The sequence below is a fragment of the Salmo salar genome, chromosome 02 (assembly GCF_965601325.2).
Source record: "Salmo salar chromosome 02, fSalSal1, whole genome shotgun sequence".
In the NCBI taxonomy this organism is placed as follows: Eukaryota; Metazoa; Chordata; class Actinopteri; order Salmoniformes; family Salmonidae; genus Salmo; species Salmo salar.
Genome location: NC_138292.1, coordinates 53485100 through 53505569, shown reverse-complemented (window position 1 = coordinate 53505569; position 20470 = coordinate 53485100). Strand labels below are relative to the sequence as shown.

At 42.9% G+C, this 20470-nt stretch overlaps 1 long non-coding RNA gene across 3 annotated transcripts; it reads left to right on the top strand.

Annotated features, from left to right (window-relative positions):
* Positions 1-32: 32 nt before the first annotated feature.
* Positions 33-19257, top strand: LOC106586040 (aprataxin and PNK-like factor). 3 transcript variants are annotated; one of them, XR_014381345.1, is made up of 5 exons: positions 33-444; positions 8818-8887; positions 15216-15385; positions 18459-18650; positions 19122-19257. It is a non-coding gene; the product is annotated as an aprataxin and PNK-like factor (long non-coding RNA). The 3 variants fall into 3 exon arrangements; XR_014381342.1 differs by having other exon boundaries at positions 45-189; positions 335-444; positions 8818-15385; XR_014381341.1 differs by having other exon boundaries at positions 41-444; positions 8818-15385.
* The last annotated feature ends 1213 nt before the right edge of the window (positions 19258-20470 follow it).

Genomic DNA, 20470 nt, shown 5'->3' with positions numbered 1-20470 from the left:
GTGCGCATGCACTACAACAGCCCGGAAGTTAGCTACTGAAGAAATCATTGATCAAGGTTTACCCGTTTCTCAGCCTGAGCACCGTAAATTAGTTCGAGTGCAAGTAAAAAGCATTTGTGGAAATAATTTAGCACTAAGAAGTGTAGATTTCTATGGTTGGTCATAATAACTATCTAAGGGCCAAATGCAGTAAGTTAGAAAGCTTCCTTTACCTCCGAGGGAGAGTCCAAGAATAAGGCAGGCAGCTGTCAGTTTAATGAAGTTTTGCTAACAACAATTTGGAAGAAAACATTTATTCTCAACTAATGACAAGCAATTGGTAATTCATTCAAAGGTATCCACCACCCACAGATGGAGGGGTTCGACCTCGTGCCTGTAGGCGGTGGCAGTCCCATACACCTGCCCGTGGGGGAGACACTGCCGTGAAGGGGTCCATTCCTCGGCGTGAGTAACTTTAGTTGGAAAGTTTTGACTGGTAGAGTTAGCTACGTCTGTAGTCCTCAACCCTGGCCCTGGAGAGCTACAGGATAGGATTTTGTTCCAGACAACCATCGACACTCCTGATTAACCTTATTTGCTAGTATGCATCTTGGTTAGTTGAATCAAGTGTTCTAGTGTTCGACTGGAATAAAAGCCTGCATCCCCTGGCCTGTACCTCTCCAGGACTACGGTTGGTGACAATTGCTCTAGCTCATTGTTATATTGGTTGAATCTGCAATTTATATCCCTGAAATGAATTATGACCTTTCCATTTTATGTAGTACCTCGTACTCAAGTACACTAACTCGGTACCTGTACTCCTTGTAGATAGCCTCGTTATTTTGTGTTACTATATATTTTTAATCTAGTTGTTAATTGAATTACTTTTTAACTGCGTTGTTGGGAAAGGGCTCGTGAGTAAGCATTTCACGGTAAAGTCTACATTTACATTACATTTACATTTAAGTAATTTAGCAGACGCTCTTATCCAGAGCGACTTACAAATTGGTGCATTCACCTTATGATATCCAGTGGAACAACCACAATAGTGCATCTAAATCTTTTAAGGGGGGGGGTTAGAAGGATTACTTTATCCTATCCTAGGTATTCCTTAAAGAGGTGGGGTTTCAGGTGTCTCCGGAAGGTGGTGATTGACTCCGCTGTCCTGGCGTCGTGAGGGAGCTTGTTCCACCATTGGGGTGCCTGAGCAGCGAACAGTTTTGACTGGGCTGAGCGGGAACTGTGCTTCCTCAGAGGTAGGGGGGCCAGCAGGCCAGAGGTGGATGAACGCAGTGCCCTTGTTTGGGTGTAGGGCCTGATCAGAGCCTGAAGGTATGGAGGTGCCGTTCCCTTCACAGCTCCGTAGGCAATCACCATGGTCTTGTAGCGGATGCGAGCTTCAACTGGAAGCCAGTGGAGAGAGCGGAGGAGCGGGGTGACGTGAGAGAACTTGGGAAGGTTGAACACCAGACGGGCTGCGGCGTTCTGGATGAGTTGTAGGGGTTTAATGGCACAGGCAGGGAGCCCAGCCAACAGCGAGTTGCAGTAATCCAGACGGGAGATGACAAGTGCCTGGATTAGGACCTGCGCCGCTTCCTGTGTGAGGCAGGGTCGTACTCTGCGAATGTTGTAGAGCATGAACCTACAGGATCGGGTCACCGCCTTGATGTTAGTGGAGAACGACAGGGTGTTGTCCAGGATCACGCCAAGGTTCTTAGCACTCTGGGAGGAGGACACAAGGGAGTTGTCAACCGTGATGGCGAGATCATGGAACAGGCAGTCCTTCCCCGGGAGGAAGAGCAGCTCCGTCTTGCCGAGGTTCAGCTTGAGCTGGTGATCCGTCATCCACACTGATATGTCTGACAGACATGCAGAGATGCGATTCGCCGGCTGGTTATCAGAAGGGGGAAAGGAGAAGATTAATTGTGTGTCGTCTGCATAGCAATGATAGGAGAGACCATGTGAGGATATGACAGAGCCAAGTGACTTGGTGTATAGCAAGAATAGGAGAGGGCCTAGAACAGAGCCCTGGGGGACACCAGTGGTGAGAGCGCATGGTGCGGAGACAGATTCTCGCCACGCCACCTGGTAGGAGCGACCTGTCAGGTAGGACGCAATCCAAGCGTGGGCCGCGCCGGAGATGCCCAACTCGGAGAGGGTGGAGAGGAGGATCTGATGGTTCACAGTATCAAAGGCAGCAGATAGGTCTAGAAGAATGAGAGCAGAGGAGAGAGAGTTAGCTTTAGCAGTGCGGAGAGCCTCCGTGACACAGAGAAGAGCAGTCTCAGTTGAATGCCCAGTCTTGAAACCTAACTGATTAGGATCAAGAAGGTCATTCTGAGAGAGATAGCAGGAGAGCTGGCCAAGGACGGCACGTTCAAGAGTTTTGGAGAGAAAAGAAAGAAGGGATACTGGTCTGTAGTTGTTGACATCGGAGGGATCGAGTGTAGGTTTTTTCAGAAGGGGTGCAACTCTCGCTCTCTTGAAGACGGAAGGGACGTAGCCAGCGGTCAAGGATGAGTTGATGAGCGAGGTGAGGAAGGGGAGAAGGTCTCCGGAAATGGTCTGGAGAAGAGAGGAGGGGATAGGGTCAAGTGGGCAGGTTGTTGGGCGGCCGGCCGTCACAAGACGCGAGATTTCATCTGGAGAGAGAGGGGAGAAAGAGGTCAAAGCACAGGGTAGGGCAGTGTGAGCAGGACCAGCGGTGTCGTTTGACTTAGCAAACGAGGATCGGATATCGTCAACCTTTTCAAAATGGTTGACGAAGTCATCCGCAGAGAGGGGGGGGGGGGGGGATTCAGGAGGGAGGAGAAGGTAGCAAAGAGCTTCCTAGGGTTAGAGGCAGATGCTTGGAATTTAGAGTGGTAGAAAGTGGCTTTAGCAGCAGAGACAGAAGAGGAGAATGTAGAGAGGAGGGAGTGAAAGGATGCCAGGTCCGCAGGGAGGCGAGTTTTCCTCCATTTCCGCTCGGCTGCCCGGAGCCCTGTTCTGTGAGCTCGTAGTGAGTCGTCGAGCCACGGAGCAGGAGGGGAGGACCGAGCCGGCCTGGAGGATAGGGGACAGAGAGAATCAAAGGATGCAGAAAGGGAGGAGAGGAGGGTTGAGGAGGCAGAATCAGGAGATAGGTTGGAGAAGGTTTGAGCAGAGGGAAGAGATGATAGGATGGAAGAGGAGAGAGTAGCGGGAGAGAGAGAGCGAAGGTTGGGACGGCGCAATACCATCCGAGTAGGGGCAGAGTGAGAAGTGTTGGATGAGAGCAAGAGGGAAAAGCATACAAGGTAGTGGTCGGAGATTTGGAGGGGAGTTGCAATGAGATTAGTGGAAGAACAGCATCTAGTAAAGATGAGGTCAAGCGTATTGCCTGCCTTGTGAGTAGGGGGGGAAGGTGAGAGGGTGAGGTCAAAAGAGGAGAGGAGTGGAAAGAAGGAGGCAGAGAGGAATGAGTCAAAGGTAGACGTGGGGAGGTTAAAGTCACCCAGAACTGTGAGAGGTGAGCCATCCTCAGGAAAGGAACTTATCAAGGCGTCAAGCTCATTGATGAACTCTCCAAGGGAACCTGGAGGGCGATAAATGATAAGGATGTTAAGCTTGAAAGGGCTGGTAACTGTGACAGCATGGAATTCAAATGAGGAGATAGACAGATGGGTCAGGGGAGAAAGAGAGAATGTCCACTTGGGAGAGATGAGGATTCCAGTGCCACCACCCCGCTGGCTCGATGCTCTAGGGGTATGCGAGAACACGTGGGCAGACGAAGAGAGAGCAGTAGGAGTAGCAGTGTTATCTGTGGTAATCCATGTTTCCGTCAGCGCCATGAAGTCTAGGGACTGGAGGGTAGCATAGGCTGAGATGAACTCAGCCTTGTTGGCTGCAGACCGGCAGTTCGAGATGCTGCCGGAGACCTGGAACTCCACGTGGGTCGTGCGCGCTGGGACCACCAGGTTAGAGTGGCAGCGGCCACGCGGTGTGAAGCGTTTGTATGGCCTGTGCAGAGAGGAGAGAACAGGGATAGACAGACACATAGTTGACAAGCTACAGAAGTGTTGTTTCTTGTATTATTGTCTCTTGTGTCTTTAGAGAACTGTTTCACTTTGATATCCTTTTTCTTCTGTCCTGATTTTCTCTTTCTTTTCTTCTGTTAACTAGATATTCTTTGTTGTTCTTCGTTAGCTAGCTAGCTTCTTCCAAAAGAGTCCCTAGCAACTGCTTAGCAACTGGTAAACAATTCAGCTAGCTAAGATAACTACAATTTTATGAAAAATAGTTATTTTTCAAAAGCCTATCTTTGTTTGTTGCTTGTTTTTTCTCCTATTCAGTCTTGCAGTTTTCTTTTGCTTTTTTCCGATGTACTTCACTCTAAAAACCATGTAAATTTCAGTATTTGTAGGAGCTCATTTTTCAGCTGCTGCTGCTCAAATTGGAGTTCCGGAACACTTGTATATACACTTCTACATTTGTATTCGGTGCATGTGACAAATGAAATTAGATTTATTTGATTTAGGTAGAATTGCATACAATGAAGTGCTCACCAAATTGTGGTATCACCCAATATGACACTAAATGGGATATTACACGCATTGGCACACCACATCACTCAATGGCACAAAACGAAGGTTACTTACAGTTGAAGTCGGAAGTTTTACATACACTTAGGTTGGAGTCATTAAAACTGGTTTTTCAACCACTCCACACATTTCTTGTTAACTAACTATAGTTTTGGCAAGTCGGTTAGGACATCGACTTTGTGCATGACACAAGTAACTTTTCCAACAATTCTTTACAGACAGATTATTTCACTTATAAATCACTGTATCACAATTCCAGTCAGTCAGAAGTTTACATACACTAAGTTGACTGTGCCTTTAAACAGCTTGGACAATTCCAGAAAATGATGTCATGGCTTTAGAAGCTTCTGATTGACTCAAATGATGTCAATTAGCCTATTGGAGGTGTACCTGTGGATGTATTTCAAGGCCTACCTTCAAACTCAGTGCCTCTATGCTTGACATCATGGGAAAATGAAAAGAAATCAGCCAAGACCTCAGAAATTTTCCACAAGTCTGGTTCATCATTGGGAGCAATTTCCAAACACCTAAAGGTACCATGTTCATCTGTACAAACAATAGTACGCAAGTATAACCACCATGGGACCACACAGCTGTCATACCGCTCAGAAAGGAGACACGTTCTGTCTCCTAGAGATGAACGTACTTTGGTGCAAAAAGTGCAAATCAATCCCAGAACAACAGCAAAGGACCTTGTGAAGATGCTGGAGGAAACGGGTACAAAAGTATCTATATCCACAGTAAAACGAGTCCAATGTCAACATAACCTGAAAGGCCGCTCAGCAAGGAAGAAGCCACTGCTCCAAAACTGGCATAAAAAAAGCCAGACTACGGTTTGCAACTGCACATGGGGACTTTTTGGAGAAATGTCCTCTGGTCTGATGAAACAAAAATAGAGCTGTTTGGCCATAATGTCCATTGTTATGTTTGGAGGAAAAAGGGGGATGCTTGCAAGCCGAAGAACACCATCTCAACCGTGAAGCATGGGGGTGGCAACATCATGTTGTGGGGGTTCTTTGCTGCAGGAGGGACTGGTGCACTTCACAAAATAACTGACATCATGAGGAAGGAAAATTATGTGGATATATTGAAGCAACATCTCAAGACATCAGTCAGGAAGTTACAGCTTGGTTGCAAATAGGTCTTCCAAATGGACAATGACCCCAAGCATACTTCCAAAGTTGTGGCAAAATGGCTTAAGGACAACAGTCAAGGTATTGGAGTGGCCATCACAAAGCCCTGACCTCAATCGTATACAAAATTTGTGGGCAGAACTGAAAAAGCATGTCCGAGCAAGGAGGCCTACAAACCTGACTCAGTTACATCAGCTCTGTCAGGAGGAATGGGCCAAAATTCACCCAACTTATTATGGGAAGCTTGTGGAAGTCTACTTGAAACATTTCACCCAAGTTAAACAATTTAAAGGCAATGCTACCAAATACTAATTGAATGAATGTACATTTCTGACCCACTGGGAATGTGATGAAAGAAATAAAAGCTGAAATAAATAATTCTCTCTACTATTATTCTGACATTTCACATTATTAAAATAAAGTGGTGATCCTAACTGACCTAAAACAGGGATTTTTTACTAGGATTAAATGTCAGGAATTGTTAAACGGAGTTTAAATGTATTTAGCTAAGGTGTATGTAAACTTCTGACTTCAACTGTATGTAACCACGGTTATGTGAGCTATATGGATCACAACTTTTTTTTAATTATTTTTTTTTTTTTTAACATTTGAGTCATTTAGCAGACGCTCTTATCCAGAGCGACTTACAGTAGTGAATACATACATTTCATAATTTATTTTTTTGTACTGGCCATAACTAAGGTGTACTGGCCATAACTAAGGTGAGGATCTACCGATTTACTCCCGTGTACACCGGTGTCACGGCTGGGGTCCGCCCCTAAATATAGACCCCCATGGCCTCAACACACATTCTCTACATCATTTTTTAGGTACCTCTAGCACCGTAGGGGATTGGAGTGATCCATATAGCTCCCATAACCGTGGTTACATATGTAACCGTGGTTATGTTTCACTATATTGGATCACTCCAATATATATTGGTATACCCGTACCAGATTTAGTTGGTACTAGAGGGACCTGGCCTACCAGCGGCGAAGTCCCAGCACGAGACCGAAACGCAGGGGCCGTCAATGTGGAAGGGGGGGTCCTGGCACAGTCTGCGGAAGGGGAGGCGTTGCCCAGGACTGCTGAACCAACCGCAGAGGGAGGTGCCACATTTACCCGATAGTACTTTGCAAAGGTGCAAGAGGAAGCCCAGCTGGCCGTAGCACAGATATCAGTGAGGGGGCGGGCACTCCTCTCAGTAGAGCTCAGGACGCTGCCACACCTCTTGTTGAATGTGCCACCGCAGATCCCAGCGCTGGCCTGCCAGCCAGGCGGTATGCTGTCGTGTCCACGATCCAGTGAGAGAGCCTCTGCTTTGATAACCCAGCCCCCAGGACTCTCTCACCATAGCAGACAAAGAGCTGGTCTGTTATTCTCACTGACCGTGTCCACTCCACATAGGCAGCCAGTGCCCGCACAGGGCACAGCATGCCAGAGGGAGGCCCAGACTCCCCCGCCACTGCTGGGAGGTCGTAAGCAGACAGGATAATAGGGATGTTCACATGCCTGTCTGACAGAACCTTCAGGAGGAATGAAGGGTTGGGGCGGAGAGATGTACTCCTCCCACCAGGGTCCATCTGATAGCACTCCGAACTTACTGAATGAGCATGGAGCTCACCCACCCTCTTCATGGAAGTAATCCCTACCAAGAAAGCCACCTTCATAGAGAGGTGTTTCAGGGAGGCAGACTCCAACGGTTCGAAAGGCGGCTTTGCCAAAGCTGCCAAGACCAGATCCCAGCTCACCATTGAGCGGGTCCTAGCTGGACGCAGGCGACGAACCCCCTTCATAAACCTGGAGACCAAGGGATGGCGCCCCACTGGCCTGTCCATCCACCCACCCCACTGGCCTGTCCATCCACCCCACATGGCAGGCAGACATAGCGGCCAAGTACTCTCTGTGTAGAGGCTGCCAAGCCCTCATCCAAGCGAGACTGCAGGTATTGGAGGACATACTGCACCCCACATGACTCGGGCACAATCTCCATACCGGTGCACCAAAAGCAGAACAACCGCCAGCGCAACTGGTTGTAGCCGGTGCTCTTGCGCTCTGCATGGTGTACATTACGCTCTCCTGTAGTCCTAACATGGACCAGTGGTGCCGTTTAGCAGCCAATTCCACAGACTGAGGCGTTGCGGTCTCGGATGCCATAGAGTTCCCCCGGGCCTGAGACAGCATAGACAAATATCCTAACTAGAAACTTGTTTTAAAAAAAAAAGAATATACTGAACTGTACCTTGTTATCTTCTCTTATGGAAAGAACTGGATATCGGTGGATGTTTAAAATCCCTAGCCCTACAACATTACGTTCATGCATAATATACCTTACAGTACAAACAATTGTCTTTGTCCAGGCTGTACACAGTTGACGTGTATTTCTGAATTTCCTAGTGCTCTGTTTGTTACATGGTTTTTCTTCCTGTTCTGATTTCCCATTTGATAAAAAAAAAAAAAATGTATTCAAGTCAGTTAAGAACAAATTCTTATTTACAATAACGGCCTACACAGGCCAAACCTGGACGACGCTGAGCCAATTGTGCACCGCACTATGGCACTCCCAATCACGGCCGATTGTGATACAGCCTGGATTAGAACCAGGGTGTCTGTAGTGACGCCTCTAGCACTGAGATGCAGTGCCTTAGACCGACTGGCTCTTAGTGTTTTACTGAAGTGCATTTCAATTTGCAGTGGCAGATGTTCAGACTGCAATCAGGTCAGTCATACATCATAATATGTATGGAATTTGTTCATGAAAATGCTTTTGAAGCATAGTCTTTTGAATCCGAGTCACATATTATCAACATGTACTTGTAACACTATTTCAGCAGCCCAAAACATATTATGCTCTGGATTCAGGACCCTTTAGTATGGAATTGCCCGTCTTCAAATTTGTTATTGATTTGTACTGTCCGGACCACCTACCTGCTGAATGCCCATTCTCTCTCAGTTCTGGGGCTGTATGTATCAAGCGTCTGAGTACGAGTGCTGATCTAGGACCAGGACCTCCCTGTCCATATAATCTTATTCATTATTATCTAAAAGGCAAAACGGGTCCTTCTCAGCACTCCTACTCTGATACACTTTAGACATTTTGCATACGGGCCCTGATCTGAGAGTTTATTCTCTGTGTGTTTCAGGTCAGCGACAAGAGTCTCCAGACACCACGGCCTTCTTGAGAACCTGAATGGGCAGCTGCACATCAAACCTGTAGGCTTAAGTATAATTTTTTTCTTTTTTTTCTTTTCGGAGTAGACTATTCTCTCTCATCTAGGGCTCAAGTGCGTGCTGACCTGACAGCTAAGTGCCAAGGTGTGTTATTGTGCCAAAACGACAATCCTTTGAAATCAGACATCAATAGTATGTTCAAGAAGGTCCCTCTGTAATCACCGTGTTTTCTTTTTATGTGTTGGAAGGGTTCTTGAACCATTTAAGAACCTGTAGATTTGTACCCCAGGGAGACTGTCTTGTGTGATCTTACCACACATTACCTTTATTATAAATACTTTTATTTAATAGTTTACCGAGTAAGGGAGAAGGGCACAACACTTATAAATTCAATCGTTATTTTTTTTAGTTGTGAAGCGGATTCATTTTCAGTAACGGTTTGGTCCAAAACCCCTCAGGCTGCCTGTAAGAGGACAGATATTCTCTCCATTTTTTCAAAGGTCACAGCCTAAGGATGTAGTAATGCCTTTGGACCGCAACATTGCTGCAGATGAATTAGGTTAAGAAAAAACATGAACAATTGAATTCAAGTAGTTGAAACCTTCTCTTTCATTTGATCATCTTACTGAGAGTTAGGGAATTACCACTCAAGGGCAGCACTTATACAATATTAAAGGGATAGTGACATTTTGGCAATCAAGCTTTCTTTTCTACTTCAGATGAACTTACCCTGAGTCAGGTTCTGGAGCAATTGCTAACTAGAGTTAGCATGCTAGCCCTTTAAAATGAAGAGTGGTGCGAGAAAGACACTTTCTTTAAAATACCACTAATTGTTTACAGCCAGCTGTTGTGCGGAAATAACAAGTATATCCAACTGCACCTCTTGGCCACCAACACCAGAGTCATAACTGAAGAATGCCATTCTTATTCTGTAGTTTACCAATAAAATGGTCTGACGGTGAAGTGGGCATACTCGGGATTCATATCCTGAAAGAAAAAAAAATCATTAATTATTTTTTTAGCAAAAATAGATCAGATCTTGCTACCGTGGAAAGGAAAATACCTGTCTATTTGTGTAAAAATCACCCTGATTTAACAGTTCGTCCTTTATTTGAAGGGGGAGATCAAGCTGATCCTAACTGTTTATAGGCATATTTCTATTTTGCCCTGTTTATTTTGCTGCTTTTTTTAATTGACTTGGCCAAAGCTTATGATACGGTAGAGACAATTCCATTCTTCTGTGCCGGCTAAGGAGTGTTGGTGTCTGTCTCTGAGGGGTCTTTGGTCTGGTTTGCTAACTACCTCTCTCAAAGAGTGCAGTGTATAAAGTCAGAACATCTGCTGTCTCAGCCATTGCCTATCACTAAGGGTGTACACCAAGTACTATTTAATGAAGCTGCCAGTTGAGGACTTGAGACATCTGTTTCTCAAACTAGACACTCCAATGTACTTGTCCTCGTGCTCAGTTGTGCACCGGGGCCTCCCACTCCTCTTTCTATTCTAGTTAGAGACAGTTTGCGCTTTTTCTGTGAAGTGAGTAGTACACAGCGTTGTACGATATCTTCAGTTTCTTGGCAATTTCTCGCATGGAATAACCTTCATTTCTCAGAACAAGAATAGACTGATGAGTTTCAGAAGAAAGTTTGTGGTTTCTGGCCATTTTGAGCCTGTAATCGAACCCACAAATACTGATGCTCCAGATACCCAACTAGTCTAAAGAAGGCCAGTTTTATTGCTTCTTTAATCAGAACAACAGTTTTCAGCTGTGCTAACATAATTGCAAAAAGATTTTCTAATGATCAATTAGTCTTAAAATGATCAACTTGGATTAGCTAACACAACGTGCCATTGGAACACAGGAGTGATGGTTGCTGGTAATGGGCCTCTGTACGCCTATGTAGATATTCCATTACATTTGTTTTTGCTGTTTCCAGCTACAATAGTCATTTTACAACATTAACAATGTCTACACTGTTTCTGATCAATTTGATGTTATTTTAATGGCCAAAAAATGTGCTTTTCTTTCAAAAAATAGGACATTTCTAAGTGACCCCAAACTTTTGAACGGTAGTGCATATATTGATAGCTTGCCCCTCTCCGGATTTTGTGTTAAACACTCTACAACAAAGCTTTCTTAGTGTCCAAAAAGCTTTCTCTGCCCTTAGCATTGTTCTGAACACCTCCAAAACAAAGGTAATGTGGTTTGGTAAGAAGAATGCCCGTCTCCCCACAGGTGTGATTACTACCTCTGAGGGTTTAGAGCTTGAGGTAGTCACCTCATACAAGTACTTGGGAGTATGGCTAGACACTGTACACTGTTCTTCTCTCAGCACATATCAAAGCTGCAGGCTAAAGTTAAATCTAGACTTGGTTTCCTCTAACGTAATCGCTCCTCTTTCACCCCAGCTGCCAAACTAACCCTTATTCAGATGACCATCCTACCCATGCTATATTACGGAGATTTAATTTATAGATCGGCAGGTAAGGGTGCTCTCGAGCGGCTAGATGTTCTTTACCATTCAGCCATCAGATTTGCCACCAATACTCATTATAGGACACATCGCTACACTCTATACTCTTCTGTAAACTGGTCATCTCTGTATACCCGTCACAAGACCCACTGGTTGATGCTTATTTATAAAACCCTCTTAGACCTCACTCCCCCTTACCTGAGATATCTACCGCAACCCTCATCCTCCACATACAACACCCGTTCTGCCAGTCACAAGTATTTCGCTGCACTACAAGCATTTCACTACAAACAAGCATTTCGCTACACTCGCAACAACATATGCTAACCATGTGTATGTGACCAATAAAATTTGATTTGATTTGTTTAAGGTCCCCAAAACGCACACATCCCTGGGTCGCTTGTCTTTTCTGTTCGCTGCAGCTAGCGACTGGAACGAACTGCAATAAATAAATCTCTTCATTCAAAGACTCAATCACGGACACTCTTACTGACAGTTGTGGCTGCTTTGCGTGATGTATTGTTGTCTCTACCTTCTTGCCCTTTGTGCTGTTGTCTGTGCCCAATAATGTGTGTACCCTGCTTTGTGCTGCTGCCATGTTGTGTTGCTGCCATGTTGTTGTTGTGTTGCTACCATGCTGTATTGTCATGTGTTGCTGCCATGCTGTGTTGTCTTAGGTCTCTCTCTGTGTTGTGTTGTCTCTCTTGTCGTGATATGGGTTTTGTCCTATATTTTTATTTTAAATCCCAGCCCCCGTCCCCGCAGAAGGCCTTTAGCCTTTTGGTAGGTCGTCATTGGAAATAAGATTTTGTTCTTAACTGACTTGCCGAGTTAAATAAAGGTTAAATTAATTATTTAGTCATATCTCATATCTATTTGCTTATGGCCATTCCTACACCTAACGACTTGTTTTTTTAAATGTTTATTATATGAGCAAAAAATATAGCATTTTATTTGGAACGGCAAGCTAGACAAAATTAAACGGGCCAATCTCAAAAATATTGCTATTTTTAAAACACGCCATAGAAAGTTGGTTGCAATTTCAGTTTAATCCAACAGAAAAGACAGAACAAATATTACAGCAGATATTATGGTTAAACTCAAATGTACTAATTGATAAAAAAATATATATTTTTGATAAACAATATTTACAAATATATCTCACAGTTAGGACTGGTGGAGTTGTGTCACACATGCAGCTAACAAAAATATATGGAAATGTCTGCTTTACTCAAAATTGCAACCAACTAATTGCAGCATTACCGCAAAAAGGGCAGAGGCCAGTGGAAAGGGGAGAAAGTAAGGAACTTGTCTGTTGGCCCTGCATTAAAGACCAAAATTGTCTAAAGAAAATTTAAGATAAATAAAAAACTATACAAGTTTCATTTAATGACCAAAAGATTGACAGCTGTGCCATACAAGTTTGGACACCTACTCATTCCAGTGTTTTTATTTTTTACTATTTTCTACATTGTAGAATAATAGTGAAGACATCAACACTATGAAATAAATACATATGGAATCATGTAGTAACCAAAAAAGTGTTAAACAAATTGAAATGTATCTTAGATTCTTCAAAGTAACCACCCGTTGCCTTGACAGCTTTGCACACGCTTGGCATTCTCTCAACCAGCTCCATGAGGTTGTCACCTGGAATGCATTTCATTTAACAGTTGTGCCGTGTTAATTAAAAGTTAATTTGTGGAATTTCTTTCCTCAAAGCTTTTGAGCCAGTCAGTTGTGTTGTGGCAAGGTAGGGGGTATACAGGAGAGAGCTGTATTTGGTAAAAGACCAAGTCCATATTATGGCAAGAAACTGATGATGAAACTGGCTCTCATGAGGACTGCCACAGGAAAGGAAGATCCAGAGTTACCTCTTCTGCAGAGGATAAGTTCATTACAGTTACCAGCCTCAGAAATTGCAGCCCAAATAAATGCTTCACAGAGTTCAAGTAACACACATCTCAATATCAACTGTTCAGAGGAGTCTGCTTGAATGGTCAAAATTTTGCAAGGAAACCTCTGTTAAAGGACACCAATAATAAGAAGAGACTTGCTTGAACCAAGAAACCCCAGCAATGGACATTAGACCGGTGGAAATATGTCCTTTGGTCTGATGAGTCCAAATGTGAGATTCTTGGTTCCAACTGCCGTGTCTTTCTGATGCAGAGTAGATGAACGGAGGATCTCCGCATGTGTGGTTCCCACCGTGGAGCATGGAGGAGGAGGTGTGATGGTGTGGGGGTGCTTTGCTGGTGACACTGTCTGTGATTTATTTAGAATTCAAGGCACACTTAACCAGCACGGCTATCACAGCCTTCTGCAGCGATACGCCGTCCCATCTGGTTTGCACTTAGTCCCACTGTCATTTGTTTTTCAACAGGACATTGACCCAACACACCTCCAGGCTGTGTAACGGCTGTTTGACCAAGAAGGAGAGTGATGGAGTGCTGCATCAGATGACCTGGCCTCCACAATCACCCGATCTCAACCCAATTGAGATGGTTTGGGATGAGTTGGACCGCAGAGTGAAGGAAAACAGCCAACAAGTGCTCAGAATATGTGGGAACTTCTTCAATGCCGTGGGAAAGCATTCAAGGTGAAGCTGGTTGAGAGAATGCCAAGAGTGTGCAAAGCTGTCGTCAAGGCAAAGGGTGACAACTTAGAAGAATCATCTAATTTGTTTAACACTTTTTTGGTTACTACATGATTCCAAATGTGTTATTTCATAGTTTTGATGTCTTCACTATTATTCTACAACGTAGAAAATAGTACAAATAAAGAAGAATCCTTTAATGAGTTGGTGTGTTCCCACATATGCTGGGCACGGTTGGAACCAAACATCTCAAATTTGGACTCGTCAGACCAAAGGACAGATTTCCACCGGTCTAATGTCCATTGCTGGTGTTTCTTGACACAAGCAAGTCTCTTCTTCTTATTGGTGTCCTTTTAGTTGTGGTTTCTTTGCAGCAATTTGACCAGGAACGCCTGATTTCACACAGTCACCTCTGAACAGTTGATATTGAGATTTCTGTTACTAGAACTCTGTGAAGCATTTATTTGGGCTGCAATGTCTGAGGCTTTGTAACTCTAATGAACTTATCCTCTGCAGCAGAGGTAACTCTGGGTCTTCCTTTCCTGTGGCGGTCCTCATGAGAGCCAGTTTCATCATAGCGCTTGATGGTTTGTGCGACTGCACTTGAAGAAACTTTTAAAGTTCTTGAAATGTTCCGGATTGACTGACCTTCATGTCTTAAAGTAATGATGGACTGTCGTTTCTTTTTGCTTATTTGAGCTGTTCTTGCCGTAATATGGACTTGGTCCACCCCTACCTTGTTATAACTCAGCTGATTGATTGGCTCAAACACATTAAGAAGGAAATAAACTGATTGATTGGCTCAAACGCATTAAGGAAAGACATTCCACAAATTAACTTTTAACAAGGCACACCTGTTAATTGAAATGCATTCCAGGTGACTACCTCATGAAGCTGGTTGAGAGAATGCCAAGAGTGTGCAAAGCTGTCAAGGCAAAGGGTGGCTACTTTGAAGAATCTCAAATATAAAATATATTTTCATTTGTTGAACACTTTTTTGGTTACTACATGATTTCATAGTTTTGATGTCTTCACAATTATTCTACAATGTAGAAAACAGTAAAAATAAAAACCCTTGAATGAGTAGGTGTGTCCAAACGTTTGACTGGTACTGTATATTTTATATATATTTACAATTTTTTTGTGGGGGATTGGTAATGATGCAGACAATTACATTGATGGAAGCCACAATCTATCTGCAATATTAAAGCCGATCTACCCGCCCAAAAAGTATCCAACTGCACCTCATGGCCACCAACTTCAAAGTCATAACTGAGAGAATGCCATTCTTATTATTTTCCAGTCCCAGATGCATGTGAACCCCTGCTTTTGTCAATCCTCACTGGATGACCACCCACAACCCCTGGACAGGAACCAGTGGTATAAACTTGGACAGGGAGACGTCATCTCCCTTCTTCTTGGGAAATGCATCTACAAGGTGGTGACCATGGGTGGAGAAGATGGAACACCCAGGTAACTCAACTCCTCATGTCAGCCCTGTAGTTTCCCCTCAAGGTCTAACTATCAAATTGGCTTAAACATGGAAGATGTATAGTTTATATTTTCTTGACACCCAGCAAGTGCTGTGAAAGCAGTGTCATGACAGCATTTCATTACTCTGCCAAGATGTTGGCTCCTTTTCTTATCATGAGAGAAAAGCAGGTAACATTGTACTCTGCCTTAAACTGTACTAGTTTTGTTTGGTGCATGAAACCAATAAATAATGAAATCCAAAAATGACGTTTGGTTTGCACACGCACACAGAAGTGGCTTTTTAAATGTTTTCATATTTCTATACATACTTGCTCTTTTTGTACTACAAGAAGCACACTTTCTACAGGGCTAACAACCTCTAATGAATGCCTCTGTCTAATTATTGTTTGCAGTTTTGCACTTTACCTTTGTATGCTATAGTTAGCCAGTTGTCCGGGTAACCATGAGCGTTAAAGCGCATTAAATGATCCTCAGTCTCCTTTTCAAGTTTCTGGTTATCCTGAGAAATGGCTGACTACAGCATACAACAAAGTTATACAGATGTAGGATCTTAATTTGATTACCCTTTTGCAGGAAAATTTGAACTTGTATTGAGGTTTAAAATGGCTTCAGATGTTTGTAATTCCCACTTTGAAATGTCAGACTTGATTTTCCCTCATAAAAATGTATCAATCCCTACAAAAATGTTGATTAATTATAATTCACATTTCCTGTTGTTGCAGGATTATTTTCCTGCAGTAGCAAACTGTCTCAAATTAAGATCCTGCATCTGTAATGCTAAAAATAATTATTAGAGAGTTCTCAGAAAAACAGTTTTCTCTGTGAATTAGTACTCACCTTATATGATGGGAGTCGTGGTATCAAATCTATAGTCAACAAATATTGGCATGTAATATCATCTGATTCCTTTTTAAATTCTGCTTTTGAACATCACCCTCTTTTTACCTATAAAGGTCTCATAATGTAGCTAACATCTTTTGAAATCAAGTCATGTATTACTTCAAACTTATGAACTCCTGCTTATGCCTCAGGTTTAAACCCTCTGGAATAAAAATGCAAGGAGTTAGCCTTTCCCATAGGGAAAACGTGTCGCTATGGTGGCATGACATCGTCTCCGGTAGCAAAACATTTTGTGGAGAATAATTAGTTGCTGAACATTGTTATAGAAAATGTCGTATTTGCAGAGGGAGTCGACTCCTTAAAATTAGATTTGGGTATGTCATTTAGGCAAAAATTGAAAAAAGGGGGCTATCCCTTTAATGAAGAGTTTGATATCTTGCCGTTTCTATAATGTTTAATTTGTATACATGCAAACATCATTTTCTATTCACCGGTCAATATGCACATTGTGATTTATGAAACAGACGTACCCGCAAAACACCAGTCTTAACGTCAACAGTGAAGAGGCAACTCCGGGATGCTGGCCTTCTAGACAGAGTTGTAAAGAAAAAAACATATCTTAGACTGGCCAATAAAAATAAAGGATTAAGATGGGCAAAAGAACACAGACACTGGACAGAGGAACTCGGCCTAGAAGGCCAGCATCCCGGAGTCACCTCTTCACTGTTGACATTGAGACTGGTGTTTTGTGGGTACTTTTTAATGAAGCTGCCAGTTGAGGACTTGTGAGATGTCTGTTTCTCAATCTAGACACTCTAATGTACTTGTCCTCTTGCTCAGTTGTGCACCTGGGCCTCCCACTCCTCTTTCTATTCTTGTTAGAGACAGTTTGCGCTGTTCTGTGAAGGGAGTAGTACACAGCATTGAATGATATCTTCAGTTTCTTGGAAATTTCTCTCATGGAATAGCCTTCATTTCTCTGAACAAGAATAGACTGCCGAGTTTGAGTAGAAATCTCTTTGTTTCTGGCCATTTTGAAGCCTGTAATCGAACTCTCAAATGCTCTAGATACTCAACTAATCTAAAGAAGGCCAGTTTTATTGCATCTTTAATCAGTACAACAGTTTTCAGCTGTGCTAACATAATTGCAGAAGGGTTTTCTAATGATCAATTAGTCTTTTTAAAATGATTAACTTGGATTAGCTAACACAACGTGCCATTGGAACACAGGAGTGATGGTTGCTGATAATGGGCCTCTGTATGCCTATGTAGATATTCCATTAAAAAACTGCCGTTTCCAGCTACAATAGTCATTTACAACATTAACAATGTCTACACTGTATTTCTGATCATTTTGTTGTTATTTTAATGGACAATTTTTTTTGTTGCTTTTCTTTAAAAAAACAAGGAAATATAATGTGTGTGGTGTGTGTGTGTGTGTGTGTGTGTGTAGATGTATGTATAAATATATAATATTATGGGTATGTGAGACAAGGAAGATGTACCTGTCCATAGTTGTTTATTAGGAACGGAAATTGTATTACTTATCGAATGTTGTGAAACAAACAACAATTGTGTCTGTCATTGTCTGTTGTCATTACAATCGCCACCTAACCTTATGGTATTCCCCTTTCCCTCTTCAAAAGGACCACAATGGAAATAAGCTGTTAAGCTTTATTTTGTTATCCTTGATGAGTTTCTTAAATTGTATGTGGAGGCGTCACCAGCTGGAGCGCCCAATTATTACAAATTGTCAAATTAAATTCAATCAATCAATCCTGACCAGCCTTAGACAGATTTGGAAAGATAAGGATTGTTCTCTGGCACTGTCATCAGACGATCGCTTAACTAATTGATTTGCAAATTACAACATTAATTTGCATTCATCTAAATGTTGTGCCTTTCATCTCCCAAAAACAGGCTAGACTGAGTGGACTGAATTGGAACAAATACCAGCGTCTTTTATCTCTTTTTATGTTAAACCAATATCTAAGCAACATTAACTTATGTTGTATTTTTGAAATAGTCTTTAGTCTCTGAATTTTTACCCTTCAGGTTTTTTTTCATGTTATGTTTTTGTTTGAAGCTTATATCAAAAGGATCCAAACCAGACACTCGAGTCAATTTAGCTACGGTCTACTGCCTACACTAAAGAAGCAACGTGCATGACTCATGTAGCTCGTGTTTGCAACAAGTTGTCTCTCCCTTGCAGAAACAGCCAAGCTCTTCAAGATGAAGACGAGGCTGTTATTAAGTCTCTTACTGCCTCTCCTGAACCAAGCGACGAACCCGCTTACCCCACTCGACAGGGCAAGGGGTGGACACCAAGCTCCCATGTACAAGAATCTAGACTGGAAGGTAGTGTGGACCAGAAGGAGCCAGATGAACAGTTACCTCAAACCAGGTCAGGAAATCTGTAGTGTTAGCAAAAGTTTTATCTTGAGATGTAACCTACTGTTGGCAATTTTCCTGGGATCCCAATGCTGACACCAATTACGCTTCATATTCCACTGCTGACACCAGTTACGCTTCATATTCCACTGCTGACACCAGTTACGCTTCATATTCCACTGCTGACACCAGTTACGCTTCATATTCCACTGCTGACACCAGTTACGCTTCATATTCCACTGCTGACACCAGTTACGCTTCATATTCCACTGCTGACACCAGTTACGCTTCATATTCCACTGCTGACACCAGTTACGCTTGTGATCCCTTACCTAGCACCATTAACCATTGGAATCGCACTTGTAACAGCAATTTCCCATGGAATCACATTCGTGACTCCAATTAATATGTATATTTATATATGTCTTCTGTGAATGCGGTGGTACCAATAAACCTGGTTTGCGTTGTGGTTGTGTACTCCCAGACAGAAGCTGGGGGAGCTGAAGCAGAAAATGACAAGAACGAGCTGAAACTCGAACCAAAGAAAAGAGTGTTACCTGCTTGGATGACGGTACCCATTGCAGCTCCCAAGAACCCCCCACCACCACCACCACCACCACCACCAAGGTATCACTCCTATTTAGGGCTGTGACATAATGGAATTTTGGGTAACAATTCATTGTCATGCATATGACAGCAATTAACGTTATAATTGTTATCATTACAAATTTAAGAAAAGATTCCTCATCAAATGAAGGATGCTAGGTTGGAGTGGATTTTCACATTTTACTATTGACACAAGCTTAGTGCATGAGAGAGATGGAATAACCTAGTTGTCAACTGCTGTTGCTATTTCTGAAAAGGTCTAACTAGTCAGAGACATCCACCATTTTTATAGAAGATTGATATGTTTATTCTCCCTCTTGATTCGCGCACTGGGTGAACTGCGCCGGAAGCAGTAAGCTGTGCGCCACTGTTTTCAAGGAGCGGTATTGAACTGTAGTTCTATGTCATATGTGAGAACAAAGCTGGAAAAGCATGAGAAATAGCGGGTCTGTGCTCAAATCATTTCAAAACAATATGTTGACTTGCAAAAAAAGAAAATCAAATGCATTAAGTGATGAATATTGTTGATATTTAACTTGCCAGCTTTATAAGTCTCCATGTTAGGAATCCTACTTAAGTGAGTAATAATATAAGGGGCTCTTAACAGGATGCACTGCATTGGTTTTAAACTCTAACTTATATTCAATGAAACTTGAGGTCAATTGCTTGTTACTATACATATAGCCACCATTTAACTACATGGAGTTAGGAGGTGTGTTGGAGAGGACATTTACCTATAGCCTATTCTATTGGCAATCACTACTCACTAGTTGATAAATGGGAAACTTTGGAATGTCTAATCTTGAGTCGGGAAGGGATCTTGAGAGCTAGGCCTACATTACCTCAACTGTCGCTGTCATGTGTAATTTTGTACGTCGACAAGTGAAATACTTGGAAACAACCTACCACTCTTGAAGATGTCAATATCCTCTTCGGGAAAACAGATTTCAGTTGCGGCGTGCTGCCAAACCTTACTGTTTTGGCATGCTTATTGATAGCCGATGCCTCTGAGCAAGCCTTTTGACAGGGACAATCAATATATATTTTCGGTTACATCAATCAGTGGTCAACAGCACATACCCTTTTTCAGATACCTCATTTCCTATCTTGAACTTGATCTAGGATCAGTTTTCCCTTTTCAATCATAATGAAAAGGATTACATGGACAGGGGGGACCTTTATCCTAGATCAGCACTCCTGAGACGCTTTGCGAACATGGGCCCAGGT